Here is a 21,150-nt window from a genome sequence, read left to right as displayed (position 1 = left end):
ATTAAAGCAATTGAGACATTTTATATTCATATATCAGTTGTCTTCTAAATGCACATAAACATAAAATAGTTGTAGTGAGAAAATGTTTTAATAAATATCCATTTATAAAAATAGAATGATAAATATAGATTTGTATGTTCAATAAGACGATGTCTACACATAGTATTAAGTGCATTTTTGAGACATAAGAGGGTCTGGAACACACGTTTCAACGCTCTCCCCAGCCTCCACATCGAAACAACCAATAATGGTATCAGGCTGGTCGACTTCGCCCAAGCTCATTAGTGGCAGCCTCTGTATCCTTTTTGCTTTTTTTGAACGAAAATTAGTTCAGAATAGAACGATGTATGTTATATTGGGCAATCTTTTAACCTTATTAACCACACAAAGCAAACAACAACAGCGTTTCAAGTGCACAGCTCCCTATGATATGTTCGGTTTCACTCGAACTTAGACTTTCTTACTTGTTTTTGTTAAACTACTTTTATTTGCATATGTTTCCTAATTACATTTTAACCAAAATATCAAATGTAACAGTATGTGGCTGAGTTCGAAAAATTCCGGGATTGTCTTTTTCGAATCCCGAAAAACAGGGATTGCAAAAGATCGTCGGGATTCGATGCCTTTCTAGAGACGAATATTGCTGTACGCTTAGCAACATTAAGATTTCATGCTTTACCGATTTCATTCAACATATGTCTTGTTTGCAGCTCTCCATTTAAATGAGTATTTTCGATATCAAAAATTTCTTATGCTGTGTCTAACACGCGTCTATGAAGCTACGCCTCGTGTGCATCTTTCCTATTGAAATTTGAAATTTTTTTTAGTCAAGCGCGAAATGGAACAGACTATACCAAGTCCACGAATTTTAGTGATACTTATCATATATCTATGTAAGCCCTTGTTGCCGAGATATTGACCAAAATTTTGACCTGGATGACCTTAAAATGTTTTTCTTCAATATGGAAGGAGCTATTCAGACTAACAAATTAGTATGCATTTAGTTTTGACTGCTGAGTGGAATAATACCCCATATCAGCTGCCGTTTCGAAGACGTTTGAATGACGCCCTATTTTAAAATTTATATCAAAAACGCTCTATTCCAGAATTCAGTTCAAAAACACCCTATCTCAGCATCTTATTCTTTTTTTCATAAACACGGGTGTTTGGAATAGAAGGTAGAACATTTTTCAGACAACCTTATTGTTCTGACCTTGAGCTCGAATCGAACCTCTAATGCTTTATCAATAGGGCGATAAAACAAAAACAATTTATTTTGATAAATTTAATTTGTTTTAAAATTTTCCGAGAGTTGACAGCAACTCATAAACCTTTACGAAATACATTTTATTGACCATGATACAAAAAATGGAGGTAGTTCCATTTAGTGTAACGTTAATCAGTTGACTTTGCGGGGACAATGAGAATTTCACCAAAAACAAACTACCAGATTGAAAGATGTTACGAATTTTTCCAATTTGCATGGATTTCATATTAACGGATACGACTAAATTACTTTAGTAGTTATTTTAAATGAGAATAAAATTAAAATCGAAACGAAATAATATCAGCCTAGAAAAGAGGGTTTTTTATAAGTTTTTCGAGCTCCCGAAAATTGCTTTGGGGGAAGAAAAATGGATCGAAGTATACAAAGCATGGGAATATGGTCTTCCTAAGTGTTCGTACGTTTCCTCAGAACACGTTGACAAAACATACACGTTTGTCAATTGATTGCCCAAAGAAGGTCCCTATTAACCGACAGAGCAATTTCTAAAGAGTTTAGCATTCTTAAACGCAATTTTTATGAAATTGAATGGTCATAAATTGGCTACAAGTCCACATTTTTTATTTATTGTATAAGTCAAGCGTAGCGCTTGAGGAGGGAATGGTTAAACCTTTTTTTAGTGAGAACATTGCACTGTAGCTTTGCAGGTTAGCCACTAGTTATGAGAGTTCGTTTGCCCGTTGTACCAGGGGGTCCCTTGGGGCAAGCCCCGCTACACATTCTGTGCCCTTTTAGCATTGACATGTATGTGGCGTTTCACAAACGTAACAAATTAAATACCTACCACTCACTGCATACTTTGGAGGTACACTTTTTCTCAACATGCCATGAGAAATATTCACTGTAGAGGCATAATAATAGGGGCATGCTAGAACAACAGCATTTTTCGTGTATTTTTTTCTCTCTAAGGGTCAAGCTACCATAAAGATATGAGTCATTAACCCATGTATGAGTCAATATCCACTATTTTGCAATAAAATTGCATGTTTTACTGATTCTCAATCGATATGTGTACACATAAATTGTACTAAAGCATATTATTATTGTCTCAGATGACCATTGCGTTTTCATTCTGAAGGAAATTTCCATCCCAGCAAAGCAATTTAGTCTTAAACAGTAACGGTATGGCAACGCTTCTGGCAATGCAACAAACATTTTGAAACCTCAAAAATCCCCAAATACGTAAAAAAATGTCGAGTGCAACTACCTTCTTTTTTATACCATGATATTGACTTCATTCAGACCAACTCACACTGTATTCACATGTTCGCATTTTAAACGGAAAGAAACTCTTTTTAAATTTCACAATGTTGATAAGATTTTAATTTTTTCTAAACCATTTTCACACTCTTTTAATTGTCGTTTACCTTATTATAGTCGATATGGTGCGTATTATGGTGCCTCGCCGATTTGCTAATGAAAACCCCTCAATAATTTCTTCAATAATTTGTGTTGTTTCTTCTTCTTTTCTAGCTTTGTCAGCTTTCTGTTCTAACTTATCACGCGTTTCATTCTCAGCATCACTAAGCACTGATTTAATTTCGTCATTAACAGCTGTTTTATTTACAGCTACACTATCACTGCAGCTAAATTTTTTTTCTATTTCACACTCTACTCTTTCAAGTTCGTTTGCCATTGTTGTTGAATTCACTTCTTCGTCATCGTTCGATTTGCTATTGTTTGTATCATTTAGGCATACCATGGCGTATGAGTAACTTTTAACAATTTGTATCCTTACGCTATTTAAAATATTTTTAAATATTTCGGAATACTTGTTTATCTCTAATATTTTCATTAGCTTTTCACTTGTTAGCCGTCTTCTTATTCATTAGCTAATGAATTGCATTTCAATGTTGTTAGTCAATTTATATTCTGAATGGCAGTCGGGTTTTTTGGATTTAAGCAAAGCCTTCTGGCACTTTATCCAGTTCGGAGTACTACATAGTCTGCAGCACCCACAAATTCTACATTAACCACAGTTCACAGGCAAATATTAAATTTTGTAAATTTTTGCAGCTCACTGCTACTCTCTTTACTTACAAAGTGGAATATTCATTAATTAGCATTTTCCTTTTATATTATAATCAGCTTATGGTGTTAATTTCTTAATCACGACAAATTGAATATAATAAATTTTTTTTTTTCAAACAGCATTGCAAAATCTTACACAGCTGGGCAAGTAAACTGTAGAGCCTTACTTTTAAAAGCATTTTTTAAACTGCGAGAACTCGCTTTCTTCAAAGGAGCCTTCTAAAATCTTGCATGACTCTCGAAATTATTCTTGTTGACCCGAGAGGCGATCTAAGTAAACGGCTTTCCTATTCCCGAATGTGTCTGCTGTTTTTATATCTTAGATGTGGAAAGTTCAGATTCACACACTGTGTATGAATCCTGAAAACTCATTATTATTATTATTATTATTATTATTATTATTATTATTATTATTATTATTACTAGGCGTGGAAGCACTGCGACCTTTGTGCAGATCTATTGTGCATGACCTTTTAGCCTAATTTTGTATCAGGAGGCTTTTGGTGTATCTAAGTACCTACACAGGATTTTTACTCCATATCACATAGTGTCACACCACCTAGATGGGAGAGTCTCTGCCTAGCCAGAGCGACACATTCGCAGAGAATGTGAACCGGCGTTTCATCCTCCAGCTCACAGAAACGACAAATTTGAGTATCGGAGAGATTTAACTTACTTAGGCGATATCGTAGACCACGGTGTCCCTTATAGTACCCAGTGCGAGTTCTTAGGTCCTCCCTGCTTAGATTAATGAGTTTAGCTGATACTTTCGTTGCCGGAAGTATATACAGTTTGGCCTGTCTTTGCCCTGGGCAGACAATCTAGTGACTTTTGAATTGTTTAGTTTTCCAGGTACTTACAGTTTCCCTGGTGTGTGTCCACAAAAGGGCTTTGGACCGTATAATGCTGCTATACCAATCTGTTTTGCTAGGTAATCTGCATGTTCATTAACTTCATGTCCCTGATGTCCAATTTCTGGAAGTTCGGCCCATATATGCCAGCTGCCGTTCTTCCGTCATCGAATTTCGATCCATTCGTGAACCAGACCCCTGAGTCAGGGTTATTATAGGGATTCCCTGTTTCCCAGTGGATCCTGTCCACAATGGACACCTCAAAGTTCTGTGAGAATCTGAACTTAGGGGAAATTACATCACGCAGTTGTAATGTGTGAATTCCTATGATTGAAAATCCATAGATATTGAAGTAACTCGCTGTGCAGGAAAATTTCTCGCCTCCGCCAGTGAAAACTAAACTATTTTCCTACAACAACTAAGGCATGACGTAGCTGAATGCGTTTGTAACCATTTCAACTATCGTAGGATTGCGGGTTCGAATCCCACTCCCGGGAGAAAAGATTTTGAAGAGATTTACAAGGTATAATCGAAACAGCTGTCGCCTTGTCCGTCCTGATGTCACGTTGTTTAAATTTTTCCCAAATTATTAAATAAATTATAAAAATTAAAAATTGCTTGAAATAAATGTTTTCATACATTTAAAGCAATACGGGCAATCCCCGATTAACGCATACAAATCTCAAATATGTTTTCAAAAAAGTTCGAAAATTCGAGAAAGTTTTACAAAAAATGCTTATTTCTTATTTGAAGTTTTCTAATCAACCAATCAGTTTTAGACCATAAAATATAAATTATAGTGCTTTCAAGATTTTCAGTGATTTTTGAGAATTTTTTTCCGAAGGATGTCATAATCTTCCTTCATACAAAGTGTGAACCTTTTTTGTTTTTTTATTGATATTAGAGAAAATTGCAAAGTTTACAAACGGCGATGGTTACTAGGACATGTGTTTGAACTTTACTTCTTCATCAGCTAGCTTCTAGGGAGCTGAGTATTGAACTCGAAATCTCCAACATTCATACTTTATACTAGTGTAAAGGCCTTTAACCACTCAGCCATATGAATGCCCCGCTGCTCGCTTTACAATTGCTCTCTAAGTATTGCCTTTGTTGTTATTCCTTTATTCAACATTTAAGTACATATTAATTCTATATGCTTTTGAATCCTAATTGTGTGGAATATTTATAGGCGCGCTTAAGAGCTTTTAATAAAAGAAAGTCTAAAATACTCTCCGGAAAAATATATCAAAAATAAATGAGAATTTCTAGAGACTCAAAACTTCTATTTTGTTAAACTAAAACTGAAAGCTGCATACTCAAAACAAAATGAAAAGTTCGAATGTTTTAAGATTTAAAATTTAAAAAATTTCTAAAATTCTCGAATTATACCAAAACGTTTTTGCGATTGTTTTCATAGTTTTAGCTACAAAATCCATGGAAGTTTTTTTTAAATATCAAGAATAAAAAAAGAACTTAATTTACGGTATTTTCAAAAAAAAAGTTAATTCATTGCTATTTCTCTCTTCGCCGCTGTATTTGCATTGCACATCAAAAAAAAAAATTTATAAAGCAGCACATTTAAGACTGTACTATCTTTATTTGATGATCAGTCATCTCTGGACTGTCTATATTTAAATTTTTTTTGTGAAATTAGGATTTATTTTTAGCAACGGCAAGGTGTTATAAAATTTTAAGTGCGGAAAAATATGGCTTATCAATTTGCCAAGTGTAAGCAAAGGAAAAAATAAAAAATTATCTTACTAATACTTGGAAAAAATATAATTCCAGCATTTATCTTGCTCATATAAAAGTAAGTGCGTCAGGTAAAAAAGGGGCTCGTATTTCATAGTCACACCAATAAAATGTTTAGCCGTTTCAGTTATCCAAGATAACGTATTTTTTCTTATCTATGGGAAGTAGTACTACTGGCGGTAAGGAAAACAAATTTCACAAGAGTAGTGCTTATCTGATCATAAAATTTGCTTAATTAAAATTAAAACATGCTAGCGACTGCTCGGAAGCTGAAACCATATAATAAAATCTTGATTTGTGATGGGCGGGAATCAAACCCAAAGAAATCAAAATATTTATGCGTCCTCTAAAAGAAGCGTAGCATTCGGTATGAATATGAATCTGTTTGAAGCAATAATGACATTTGTCTCATATAGCAGTTTGTATATAATTTTGGTAAATTGAACACCTTACTCCTAGTAAAGGTATGTTTAAAAGCTGTCCAAAGTTCTTAACCAATCTTTGTACGATTTTTAAGATATCCTGATAAAGTAGGCGGAGCCCCGCCCTAGGGGTAATAAAAATTTTGCTTCTTACGAACCCTGAATCCGATTTCGCACAAGGAGGTGGATTGACAGCCCCATGAATAATAGAGATTCTGCTTCTGATAACTCCGAATTTATTTCAAATGTGTAGAGTTGGAATTGTACCAGGTAGTTCCCATTTTTTGTAAACTTTGGATCGTTGGCACTCGTTATGAACTAATTTAGGAGCCTGGAGCGAATGCTATATGACATCTAGCACGCTCATATTTTGCCTCTAACATAAGTCTTATACAGGCCTCCTTCCGATATCATATATGAGCCATATTGGCCTCATATACTGCTAATTTTGAGTTCTTTAATGACACTACTTCAGGGCTTTAAGGAAGAATTTTTGACTAATATCCGAAGCAGAAAATATAGGGGAGAAAATTGTTGTGATAAAACTCCCATGAGGATAAGATAGAAATGAAATAAGCATAAGTTGAATTAATTATTTATTTAGAATAAATTATCGCAGAAAAATTTCTGAGTTTTTATTCCGGAGCTGTCTAGTTAACTGATTTTAATATTTTTCGTTTGTTCGTGATTTCAACAAACTGGAGTCATAAAAGACTCTTAGGTGATAGCATTTTTGAAGCTGATATTTTTCATGTATTTCGGACCCATATTGAACTCCAGACTGTAAGCGCTTCGAGAATGTTTACAGGGTACACATATTTACGCAAACAAAGCTACCTATAAAACATGCCCACGACGTTCATAATTTAAGAATCCGAAACGAGTCCAAAATAAGTGGGCAATATAGAAATCAGAAAAGCGTCGAAACGCGTAGGGGGATAAAAGAAAGTTTAATTTTTGCCTTTTATTTAACGGCCTAAAAGCTCCTAACCTAGCTTGCAAAAATTATCATTTATCAAATTTTTATGTTCGTCAAAGCGAGTTTGGAACAAATATTGAAACTTTGTTACGATAATTTTTCATTTTAATACAAAATGAATTACATTTGTACATTATTGTTTCCCTTGCTGTTCTTTTGTTGTACAAGGAGCGACGTTTTTCCGCTCATGGACGCTTCTCGACATTTTTAATGCGACCACGAAGCTGCCAGGCTCTGTCCTGGTGTGTCGATCTACATATGCCCCCAATAAGCGCTGACGGTGCCTAATAAATAGGCCATATAGGTCTCAGATAATCAGAGTTTATTAGAGTTAAAAATGACGCCGGAGAATTCCAGTAGAGTATAATATGATCTGTTTAAAAGCCTTTTAAGACTCGTGTCGGACTCTTATTTAAGCTCAAAAGATATACAATAATAGGCTCATATAGAACGAGCATTGCAAGAAGGGAAATACATTGGTTTCAGCCTTCCAAATGGGCGCATACCGACTATAAACGCTTCAATTTAGATATTTTTTTCCGACTCTTTTTGTCTTAAAATGTTTACTGGGTAAACTTAAATTTTTGCAACGGCATTCATTATTGGCGATATAATTTTTGAAAAACGCTGGATTACAGATTAAAACTAATTCAACCTATAGCGTAATGGATAACTACCCACCGATATAGGAGAAATTTGGTACATTTTGGATTGAATTTGTGTGTCTGTTTCCCATATTTTTCAAAAGATTTTTTTTACCTTCTTTTGTGTAAATATTTGGGTATTTACCCATTTTCACCATATATAAACAATTTACCGGGTATTTACCCTTTCCCATCTCTACAACTGTGTCCGATATAGCAATATATACACAACTTTGGAAAATGACCAATCCCATACCTCCTTGTGGAAGAAATCCAAATTTTCTAGTCATCCCTAAACCATTAGCAAGTTAGGTTGGGTGGGCCCTGCACGGTTAATGATCTTCGAACAATTGTTTCTTACTTAAGTGAACATATGAGCGGATCCAAAGAGATATTTTGGGAGGGAGCTTCAAGAAAAAAATCCGATTTTTTCGGTAGCCACTATGGACTTGATCGGTGGTAGCGCGTAGCGATTTTTTTATATCCTACTTAGGTCAACCGAAAAAACCGGAACCCCCGGTAATTCGCAAATGAGTGTACATATGGGTAAGAAACGACCTAAACGCAGCTGTAGGATATGAGTATAATTTAGTTATTAGAAAGGGCTGCCGAGATAGGGTGATATTCCACTCACCGCCAAATGTCAACATGATAACTTTAACGGATTTTAAACATAAGCGGTTTCACGCACATTTTTCGAAAATTTTCAACATTTATATTTTGAAGAACAACTCACTCAACAGTTCGCATTTTTTCAATTTCGTCGAAATTTTCAATATCGAAAAAGTAGGAAGTATAAACGTTCGACTTCGCCAAGTTATGATATTAACGAAAGAATGAGTTGGACCCAAACAAAACCTTTTTCAATGCTGCTAATTTTTATATAAAAAATTCTACATCTATTTCGAGTCCTTTATGCCATCACAACCAACCATCATAACATCCAAGTACACGCTGGGTATTTAAATATATGATTAATTTTGAAAGAGGTTCAGCTAAGGAAGGAACATATGACGGAAATTAATATTCAATCTCTTGATACTTGTTAAGCTGATGCTTTCTCCAATTAATGGCAAGACTTGAAAATCGCGTTCCCAACTTTGCGTCGTCTTAATATTTAACTAAGATAGAAAAAGAGTAAAGAACACCTAGGTGCGTAATATTTGAGAACTGGATCATTGAAAAACTTGTAGCTTATGCTAAGAGCGACTAAGAGACGTAAAATAAAATCATAGGAAGCGAATTCAACATAACTTTGCGAACTGCGTTAAAAACCATTATAATGTGTTTTAGTATTTCCAAACTGCATAAGACCGCCGTGGTGTTATGGTAGCGAGCCCCGCCTACTGAACCGCAGATCCTGAGTTCACCGTAACGCAACATCAAAATTTTAGATACAATTTTTTTCAATTAGAAAAAAATTTTTCTAAGCCGCGCGCAGTGTAACTTTTTTCACTTTTAGGATGCCAAAAGTCCAAAAAACAATGTTCTCCAATCACAAAAATGTTTTGACATGTAACAGATTAATAACCAACTGTTAAGAAAATGTATACACAACAAAGTAAAAAACCCACGATCACCATGATAAGCATTATGAAACTTGGATAATTGAAACAAGTGTAAAAATCATTTCACAGTCCAAAATTTTTGACCTATTTTGTGGCCACGTGGTGGATTTTTCGATAACTGTTTTGACTTCAAACTATTTTATTTCACATAATTGCGTAGTTTGTAACAGCATTGGTAATTTTGAGGCATTTAAAAAAAATTTTTTTTGGTTTGTTTTAGACAGCCACTAAAAGTTTTGTAAGCTTAGAAAATTTTTCGTTTTCAATAGAATAAAACTTGCCTGATTCCGCCCAATTCCATTGAACGAATACATACACATGAAAGTGAATTTCATATACACCCTTATCGTGAAGTTCACGCGGAAAATTGTTCGCCTTCACTTCTTTTGTTCGGGTGAACTTTTTCCGCCTATCGGCAATTTCGGGCGAACAAAAGTTCACTTCGAAACAGCTGATGCTCTATTGCGAATTGGCAGTGAACAAATAATTTACTTACAATTGTGTAAATTTTGTAACCAAGCATATATTTCCTTAAAATACAACAAAAATATAAATAAAAAATTAATAAAATAATGTTTAGTATTGCACTTAGGTTGGTATTGATTGAGCGCGAGGCGAATATATATGTGAAAGCGATTCGGAGGCAATTAAGGGACAGATCTAATCCTTTGGAGCTAAATGATTCACTGTAAGCTAAAAATTACTATTTTCAGCACTTTTGAATAACAAGTTAATTTTTTTCAATTAGCTTTCGCCAATATTACAGGCTAAACAAGCTGGCATTCTAATATTTGCTAGTTATTCTTACCAACTCGTTGCCACCATTGAAGCAAAAATTTGGAGTTCCACCAATTGTAACGTTGAGTAAATGTCTTCGTTTTATTCGCAGAGGGAAAAAGCGTTGGAAAGGACCATTAAGTGGGTTGTGGTTGTTGTTGTAGCGATAAGGTTGCCCCCCGAAGGCCTTGGGGAGTGTTATCGATGGTCCTTTGCCGGATACAGATCCGGTACCACAGCGCCATTAAGTTGCTAGCCCGACCATTTTGGGAACGATTAATGTGGCCACATTAAACCTTCAAGCCATTCCCTCCCTCCCCACCCCCAAGTTCCATGAGGAACTTGGGGTCGCCAGAGCCTCGTCTGTTAGTGAAACAGGATTCGCCGCGGATAGGTGAGGTTGACAATTGGGTTTGGAGAAGCTATATATTGCGCTGGCAACCTGAAGGGTTGCGCTACACATCCCCTTGAATCTGGTATTTTAGTCCCCTCTTACGACAGGCATAACTACCGCGGGAATATTCTGACCCCCTAACCCGCTGGGATACCATGAAGTGGGTCTTATGTAACCTTGTTTCAGTGAGGTGATCAACATTTTGGAACCGTTGCTTTGCCCACAATGGATAACTTGGCCGACTGATACGTTATGAAAAAATAGAATTTACATACTTAACAATACAGGAGTTTCATTTTTTTCCGCTCAGCTTACGATTATGCTTATTTATTGATTTATTTCTAGTAATAGAAGTACATATAATTATAAGAATATCAAATTTCAAAACAAAAAATTAATTACATTTTGTTTTCCTCTCGTTCGCCTGTAAAATATAAGTGAACAAATTTTGGTTTCCCCGCTGTTCATTTCGCCCGAACAAAGAGTTGCCGATAAGGTGAAATCTTTTTCGAACATGAAAAATTGTTTCGCCACCCTCTGCGATAGGGTGAACAAAAACTGTGAATATTTCCGGGTGAAAATAAAACTCGCGATAAGGGTGATAGTTTCAGATAAAAGAAAAACCCATTGCGAAATTTTGCGTTTTTCTTTGTAATCGCCAACTTAAAGTCTCTATGCTCCCGCTCACGTATGAAGCGCAGTGAAAAAGGAAACTTGTGCACTGAATAGCCTTCATTGTTTGTCATATGAGTTTTCCCATTCTTAACGAGTTATGCACTTATCCCATCAACTTATGTTATGTATGCACGCCTACCTGAGGGTCGTCTATTATGGGTGATACTTCTAAGCAATTGAGTGCCTCGGGAATATACATATGTATGTATACATCACATAAACCTACATAAATTTCGCTCGGAGTTTGAGATCTTAGGTAGATCTTTAAAACTAAGAAATGGGTAAGTATGTTTTTGTTAAGCATTAGCAGGTATTATTTTCCCGTAAACCCCAGTTTCTTATCCTATGACAAGAAATATAATAAAAAGCTTGGGCTAAGACTATATAAATAGAGAACAAAGCTAAAAATGAATCATACCAAAGACGGACTGCATTGAAGTAAAACCAACTGCACTGTACCAAATTTTCCTATACCATCAACTAGTTATGGCTATTTCACGAAATGCACTCTTTGAAGTTTTGCTAAAAAGCAAAGATGAAGAAACGGACAAAGCTATACTAAACCATATTTTGATTATAATTGGAAGAAATGTGGATCATTCAAAATTAAAAAGATACATCATCAAGCTAACTTATAATATTCGTATGTTGTTTTCGATCTGCAAGTAGATTTATTGAGAAAACTCTGAATGGTTATCAGAAAATCTGGATTTTACAGATTATATGCTTGATGTTGAGCCATGCACTTCTCGTGATATTCCTAAGCCGGAGGTTAGGTTAGCCGGGGAGGCCAACAAAAAATTACTCTGAGTCATCTATGCGCACAAAAAAATTAAAAGCTAAGGAAATAATGAACAATGTCGACAATGATCAACTGTTAATGGCAGCGGAATTGAAATTACGATCATCAGGGAAAAGAAACTGAAAAAATAATTGAGAAGTTGTCCACGGCATCACCCTCAAGAGGCACTGCAATCAAAAAGTTCCTACAATCGGAAGAAAATAAGAAAAGTTTGTCACCAGATCAAGCAATTGTGATGATATTTGACTCAAATCTTTCAACATATGAATACTCCCTGATCCGGCTGCACACTTCAGAAGTTAACAGAAAAATATATCCTTCATATAACTGTTTAAAAGAATTTATGATATTCTGAAAAAATAACGATAACGGAAACCTATGCTGAAATTGAATTGCAGTCCCTAATTGATCACAGCTTACGCAGATTGTATCTTGCACAAGAAGAGGTATTGCTTTCTATTCCTGAGGTTAAAGAACCAAATGCAATTATAAAATGGGGATGCGATGGAGCTGAGCATAGCTGTTACAAACAACAATTTTCGGAAGAAAACAAATCGGACACTAGTATGTTTTTCATTTCACTAGTACTCCTTAAAATGTATATAATGGTTAACAAACGAAAAGTTATAGTTTGGAGTAATCCCGCTCCATCTTCCACGAGATACTGCCGCCCGATAAAATTTGTTTTTACAAAAGAAACACGATATGTAATTGCAAAGGAGGTGCAATCTGTCCAAGACCAAATTTCCAGTCTTCGTTCTACAACAATTTAAACAGATAACCTAAACTTACTGGTGAATCAACGTTTGTGTTGTGCATGATTGATGGCAAAGATTGCACCGCTCTGTCGGCATATACTACATCGCAAAAGTGCTACATATGTGGGGCTTCTCCAAAAGATATGAACAATATGCGAACCCTGTCAGAGCGAAATGTTGACAAGAGCATGCTTGCTTTCGGAATTTCCCCTTTACATTCTTGGATATGATGCATGGAATGTATGCTACACATCGCTTAACGAATGGAAATGAAGACCTGGTGTGTGCGGGGCGAAGAAAATAAGGAAAAGAAGAAAGAACATATCCAAAAAAGATTCAGGAAAGAAGTTGGTCTTTTGATTGATATGCCACAAAAAAGTCAAGAACTTGTAGTAACTTGGATTTGGTGCACAGATTGCTGATATCGTCAGACCCATAAACAGTTTGCGGAAAACCCCTAGGTCAAAGCGGCGAGCATTAACGAGTGAAGTAATTGGCTTATTATCTGAGCCAGAGCATGTCGACAATATTGACTCCGACTAACTTTATACCAGTTAAAATATCACTTTTTTTTATAAGTATGTATTTCGATTCAGTTTTTACAAATATACGTACCTATGTTGTGTTTGACTTTGAAAATAAGATTTTTTAAATATTAATCAAAAGCCTCTAAGCTAAAGGTAAGAAATCCAAACAATTTTTATTTATATTCGCACTGGAAAATGCTTTTAAAGTAGAAAATATGATTATGTGAAATTTCACCTTATATAAGGGCAAGGCGGATTACGCCCATTTTTATTCTCAAATCAGATTTAGGTATCCGCAACCACACTGCGAAATTTCAAATGAATTGCTCCATTGGTTTGGCTGTTATTAATTTTGGCATCCTAAAAGTGAAAAAAGTTACACTGTGCGGCCCCTTCGGCAGTGTTTGGCAAGTACTCCGGGTGTATTTTTGCAATGAAAAGCTTCTCAGTGAAAAATCATCTGCCTTGCAGATGCCGTTCGGAGTCGGCATTAAACAAGTAGGTCCCGTCCCCAAAACTTGTAGGAAAAAGAGCACCCTGATTTGCTATTCAGTATTATGAAGATGAACTACGGTTTTTGATGTTGCGTACTTCCAATGAGGTAACATTGGTTGGTGTTGTATAAAATATGCTACACCATTTTGCAGTTCAATGATGCTAGGCCGTTTGCACAAAACCCCGAACTCCCTTATTACGCTATACTTTAAATTTCATATTCTAAATTATCGTTGCCGTTTATTACAATTTTCATTAATATTTCCACTATACCTTAAATATCGAGATATAATTTTGACAAAAGTCGATTTCTGCTGTTGCATGCAAATGCCTTGCACCATATCGATCAACACGGCTTCATCGTACTTATCACGTTCCATATTTCCTTTACCCGCCCGTTCTTTCTCAAGAGTAGAATCACTTAAATTTAATTCACTTTGTCTTATTGCTGCGTTTTTGATTCCTAAAGCAGCGTCGAGTATATTTAACTCTTCCCATGATTCGGCGCGAGGGTTCAAATCTTTGTCTTTTGCATGACTAAAAGCTAGCTCATCGTTCATATTTAAGAAACTTATTGCGCTTTTTACTGATAAAACAAGTTTAACGCTTTTTGTGGAGTTTTATGGAAGTTTATTGGATCTTAAACACAATACAGCATTTTCCTTCCAATGCTAAACTTTAACTAATTTGTTAGAAATTTATTTTTGCTACTTGAATTTCAAAATTTAAACACATGCCTTTTAAAGCTTTGAATTATGCTGTTGAATGTTTTTCTTTTTGTTGTTTGTAAACGTTAATGGCTTTTAACACATTAAAATTTTGTGATATTTAAGCGAATTTCAAATAATCGCACTGCTGATTTTATTTGCATTCTGTTAGCTTTTATTAGCATTGAATTGCCGAAACGTGAGGTCTGCGCACTCACACGTTAACCAATCACAACTTGCAGTTTTTTTTCCCACATGTACTTTTTCTCATTTCTGAAACTCTTATAAAACAGGATACTCCTCCACCAGGGTGAGCATGATTAGTAGACAGTGTACAGAAAATGATGGTGCATTATTTGCAAATTTGATATGCTATATAATAATAATTTACTTTATCATACTGGCTAGAAAATTATAGCTTACATAAGGTATATTTTACGGCTAACTTTAATTTCAGAGGAGCTTGAAGAGATTCATATTGTTGTGAATTTTAGCAGTTTCGATACGTCACTATGCCGCTTTTAAATATATGCTGCACAACCACAGCATTGTAACCAGATGAGACAACAAAAAGCTACACAAACATGTATACAGCAGCTAAGAGTAAATATGACAATACTCACACGCAACCACAGTAACAAAAATAGCAGATGACATTACTCACACATATGCATAGAAGACATCAGCGAATATGAGATGCAGTAGATGCGAGAAGTAAATAAACAACTAATCGAGAAGGCTGTTCAAGAAGAGTCTTAACCAATGGTCACCATTTAGTTGAACAACACAGGCCGACAGCATCTCAGACCGAGAAATCGGACTATATATTTTCGAAGGATTTTGATGTGATGAATCGAAATCTGGCCTCAAAATTGCTCTATCAGCTCTGGTTTTCGAGATATCCTAACCTAAAATTTGCAAAAAACACAGTTTTTGCCCATAATTGAGGCTATGTAGCCTTGCAGATGTTTTCTTTCGCCAAAATTAAAGGATGGTATCTTTAAACACAAATCTTCTTCTTTCAAATGACATTGAGTTTGCTCAAATATCATTTTTTTCCGCTGAGATAACGCATTTTAAAATTTTCATGTTTCTAAATTTTCCTACACCTGAAAATCGATTAAGATAACATAGATATGATATAGTCGATTACTAATTTTCTTGAATTGATACTTATTTTTCTTAAAATTTTCTTGATATCTCATAACACAAGTTAGCTTATCCACTTAACTCCTAATCCACTAATCCCCTCGTATCTCCTAATCCCTAGAAATTTCAAAATGCGATATCTCAGAGAAAAAAAAATGATATTTGAGCAAAATAAAACGCCATTTGAAAGAAGAAGACTTGTATTTAAAGATGTCATCCTTTAACTTTGGTGAAGGCAAGGCTACATAACCCCAAATATGGGCAAAAACGGTGTTTTTTGCACTTTTAGGTTGGGATATCTCGAAAACTAGAGTTGATAGAACAATTCTGAGGCCAGGTTTGGGTTACTCACATCAAAAACCTTCGGAAATATATAGTTTGGTTTCTGGGTCTGAATATTAGTTAAATTTTGTCGGCCTGTGTAATTATTGGCGCCACTTCACACGTACTTTTATTCTGTTTCATTTTAGTTGGCTTTAGTTGTCGCTGAACAAGCAGAGTAGCAACATCGGGTGAAGCTATTGTTTATTTGCGCAGTTGCGAAAAGATATTTTGCAAACAAACGCAGAATGTTTTCATGGTTTAATGTTTGCAGTTTATTTTGTTTAAATTTTTCCTTAGGCTCAAGCAATAAAGTAGTATTTATATGGCATATTTACGAATTACTTTTTGTGTGTTAACAAACATGCGTGCATACGTCCTACCTCATTGACTTCTCATCTACAACTAAACCTCAACCAATAAGTTAATTTTAGTTTTACTCACACAGCCACAGTTTTGGTTTCGGCGACCCTGGTCGAAACTCTGGAAGAAATAAGCGAACGAGGCAACTGAGAGAATAAAAGCAGCGCAGTCTAAGTGATAAAAATCAACTTTAACAAGCTATATATTAAGTTGTGAAGATCTACTACCATTGAAGCTCTGATAGTAAAGATAATTATTTAAACAGAACATTAGCATTTATTTATTGAACAGTTCACTGAATCGAACGATAACAGAAGGCGCAGAACTATCGATAATTTCATAATATTCGCTACGATATGAAAAATGCAAACCCAATATGAAAAACGTGGTGATTACTGCTGCAAAAATGTATAAATAAAGATTTTTAAATACCCGGTCATAAAGGGTTAATAAGGTAATGAAAATGCCAATGTTTTGGCAAAATAGGGTTCAACACTCGCTGAATCGACGATGGATCCCTCCGGGAGAAATCAAAAGGAGACAGGAGCTGCATATGATCCATCAAGCAGGAAAGGCGTGGACAAAAGCGTGGGGTTGCAAAATTTCTAAGATTAGAGAGAGATCTACGATATTACACTCACAAAGTTACTCATGTCTCTGAAGAGAGAACACTTAAGGCGATGGACATACTAACTGGACACTGCTTTCTGGCGTCACATGCTTATAAGTTGTGCTTCGTCAGTAACAGCAGGAGCGCAAGCTGCAGGAAAGATCGGTTGAGCACGTTCGGTGTTCATGTCCTGCGCTCGCCAAGTCAAGGCTCCAGCTATTAGGGACGGCAGAGTTGTCAGATCTCGAGACAGTAATTAAGTCATGTCCTATTTTTGGCCAAGAGGACGGAGTTATTCTATGATAAAAATCCTGTCTCGTGATTGGGGTTGTTTCGTTCGGTCGTCAAACAATTTCTGGTAACACTATAGAAACAAAGATACAGGCTAGAATATAATAAGGCAGTTCAAAGTTTTGTGCATTTGCTATTGGAAACGTTGCAATAGCAAGTATAAGCTACAGATGGTGAACAACTTTTTTATACTCAGTTGAGCAGAGCTCACAGAGTATATTAACTTTGATTGGATAACGGTTGGTTGTACAGGTATAAAGGAATCGAGATAGATATAGACTTCCATATATCAAAATTATCAGGATCGAAAAAAAATTTGATTGAGCCATGTCCGTCCGTCCGTCCGTCAACACGATAACATGAGTAAATTTTGAAGTATCTTAATGAAATTTGGTATGTAGGTTCCTGAGCACTCATCTCAGAGCTATTTAAAATGAACAATATCGGACTATAACCAAGCCCACTTTTTTGATATCGAAAATTTCGAAAAACCGAAAAAGTGCCAAAGACGGATAAAGCGATGAAACTTGGTAGGTGAGTTGAACTTATGACGCAGAATATAAAATTAGTAAAATTTTGGACAATGGGCGTGGCACCGCCCACTTTTAAAAGAAGGTAATTTAAAACTTTTGCAAGCTGTAATTTGGCAGTCGTTGAAGATATCACGATGAAATTTGGCAGGAACGTTACTCCTATTACTATATGTATGCTTAATAAAAATTAGCAAAATCGGAGAACGACCGCGCCCACTTCTAAAAAAAAATTTTTTTTTAAGTCAAATGTTAACAAAAAATTTTATATCTTTACAGTATATAAGTAAATTATGGCAACGTTCAACTCCAGTAATGATATGGTGCAACAAAATGGAAAAATAAAAGACAATTTCAAAATGGGCGTGGCTCCGCCCTTTTTCATTTAATTTGTCTAGGATACTTTTAAAAGGGACGATAACTTATTTCTGTGAAAAAGGGCGAAATCGGTTGAAGCCACGCCCAGTTTTTATGCACAGTCGTCCGTCTGTCCTTCCGCTCGGCCGCTAACACGATAACTTGAGCAAAAATCGATATATCCTTACTAAACTCAGTTCACGTACTTATCTGAACTCACTTTGTATTCGTATACAAAATGGCCGAAATCCGACTGCGACCACGCCCACTTTTTCGATATCGAAAATTACGAAAAATGAAAAAAATGCCATAATTCTAAACCAAATACGAAAAAAGGGATGAAACATGGTAATTGGATTGGTTTATTGACGCAAAATATAACTGTAGAAAAAAACTTTGTAAAATGGGTGTGACACCTACCATATTAAGTAGAATAAAATGAAAAAGTTCTGCAGGGCGAAATAAAAAACCCTTGAAATCTTGGCAAGAATACTGTTCGTGGTATTATATATATAAATAAATTAGCGATATACAACAGATGATGTTATGGGTCACCCTGGTCCACATTTGGTCGATATATGGAAAATGCCTTCACATATACAACAACCACCACTCCCTTTTAAAAGCCTCATTAATACCTTTAATTTGATACCCATATCGTACAAACACATTCTAGAGTCACCCCTTGTCCACCTTTATGGCGATATCTCGAAAAGGCGTCCGCCTATAGAACTAAGCCCCACGCCCTTTCAAAATACTCATTAGCACCTTTCATTTGATACCCATATCGTACAAATATATTCTAGAGTCACCCCTGGTCACCTTTATGGCGATATCTCGAAAAGGAGACCACCTATAGAACTAAGGCCCACTCCCTTTTAAAAAGACTCACTAACACCTTTCATTAGATACCCTTTTCGTACAAATAAAGTCTAGAGTCACCCCTGGTCCACCTTTATGGCGATATCTCGAAAAGGCGTCCAACTATATAACTAAGGCCCACTCCCTTTTAAAATAATCATTAACACCTTTCGTTTAATACCCATATTGTACAAACGCATTCTAGAGTCACCCCTGGTCCACCTTTATGCCGATATCTCGAAATGGCGACCACCTATACAACTACAACCACGCCCTTTCAAAATACTCATTAACACCTTTCATTTGATACCCATATCGTACAAACAAATTCTAGGGTCACCCCTGGTCCACCTTTATGGCGATATCTCGAAACGGCGTCCACCTATGGAACTAAGGATCACTCCCTTTTAAAATACTTATTAACACCTTTCATTTGATACCCATATCGTACAAACAAATTCTAAAGTCAACCCTCATCCACCTTTATGGCGGTATCCCTAAATAGCGTCCACCTATAGAACTATGGCCCACTCCCTCATAAAATACTCTTTAATACCTTTCATTTGATATACATGTCATACAAACTCATTCCAGGGTTACGCTCGATTCATATTCCTACATGGTTATTTTCCCTTATGTTTTCACCATAACTCTCAACTGAGTATGTAATGTTCGGTCACACGCGAACTTAACCTTCCTTACTTGTTTATTTTGAATTTGCCATTTTATATTTTTTTTTGTATTCACAGCTCCTGATTTGCTATGAGAGTGGGAAAAAATACTGGGGTTATTGTTGTTGCGTATTTGCAATGACGTAGCAAATCCATAGTCGTGTATTTTGTTAGTTTGTTGTGCAAATATACTACACCAGTTCGCAAATGCAAGGATGTCAGACCATTTGCATTATCCTGAACTCCCCTTATATAATTGAAAATAGTTTTTTTTTGTTGTTTTATTCATTTTATAGAAGTAAATATTTAATTTAAGGCATGACGTGGCTGAATGCGATTGTAACACTTCAACCATAGAAAAGGCTTTGAAGAGATTTACAAGGTATAATCGAAACAGCTGTCGCCTTGTCCGTCCTGATGTCAAGTTGTTTATACTTTTCCCAAATTATTAAAGAAATATTTAACACCCATCACGAAAAAAATTCTCAAAATTAAACACTAGTCCGTAGTGTTTTGAAACTTGCACGCCGTGTAAGTCAAATTGAATGAGCTGCAAACCTGCGTACTAGAAATATTTTGAAAACTCACAATAAAAAGTGGAAAATTTTGAGCGTAATTGAAATCGCTGCACCTTTTCTATTTTATAACTTTTTTATTTTTGTAATTTTAAATGCGTTTGAAATATAAATTTGAGATCAATCGGAGACCAATCTCTTTAGGGATTAATCGCACGATTCTTGGCAGGATTATTTCTGGGATATATTTCGGAAAATAAGGGCCAATACCTCTAGATAAAATCTGATTTTCCCTCGTAATATCCATCTTAACTCGGCTACTTCAAAATATTATGAAGAATTTAAGAAATAAGGGTCACTCTAATATCCATGTGTTACTATGCGTATCTATTTGCCTACTAAAGCTTCCCCACAGAACAAAATCTCTTTTTATGACTCATAAAATGTAAATCTCTTTAGTTTTAAGCAGTAAACAAATTATCATTTTAAAAATCGTGGGAATTGCTTTGCGGTAGTGACACAATTACGATTACACAGTACTGGATGATATTATTTGGGGTATAAAACTCTGTGAAGAGAGAGAACAAGAATCTAGTAAATAGAATTTCAAAACATAATAGATAGTAACTTGAGGCAGTTAATTGTATATATCATCGACGCCATGACTTTTTGATATTAATCTATTCGGATTCCAAAACCACGAAAAAATCCTCAAAACAGATTCCTTTAGCAAATAAATATTACAAATTTTTATTAAACAAAGGAAAGGCGCAGGGTTGTATTTGTAGGTCCTATTTCCAAGGCTGTTTCTAGAT

At 35.5% G+C, this 21,150-nt stretch overlaps 1 protein-coding gene across 1 annotated transcript in view; it reads right to left on the bottom strand.

Moving 5' to 3' along the window:
• GLS (Glutaminase) overlaps positions 1 to 21,150 on the bottom strand; it is a 77,218-nt gene that overhangs the window by 21,246 nt on the left and 34,822 nt on the right. The window lies entirely within an intron of this gene.

Source organism: Eurosta solidaginis, chromosome 3, assembly GCF_040869045.1.
Source record: "Eurosta solidaginis isolate ZX-2024a chromosome 3, ASM4086904v1, whole genome shotgun sequence".
Taxonomy (NCBI): Eukaryota; Metazoa; Arthropoda; class Insecta; order Diptera; family Tephritidae; genus Eurosta; species Eurosta solidaginis.
This window is presented reverse-complemented; position numbering and strand designations above follow the sequence as displayed.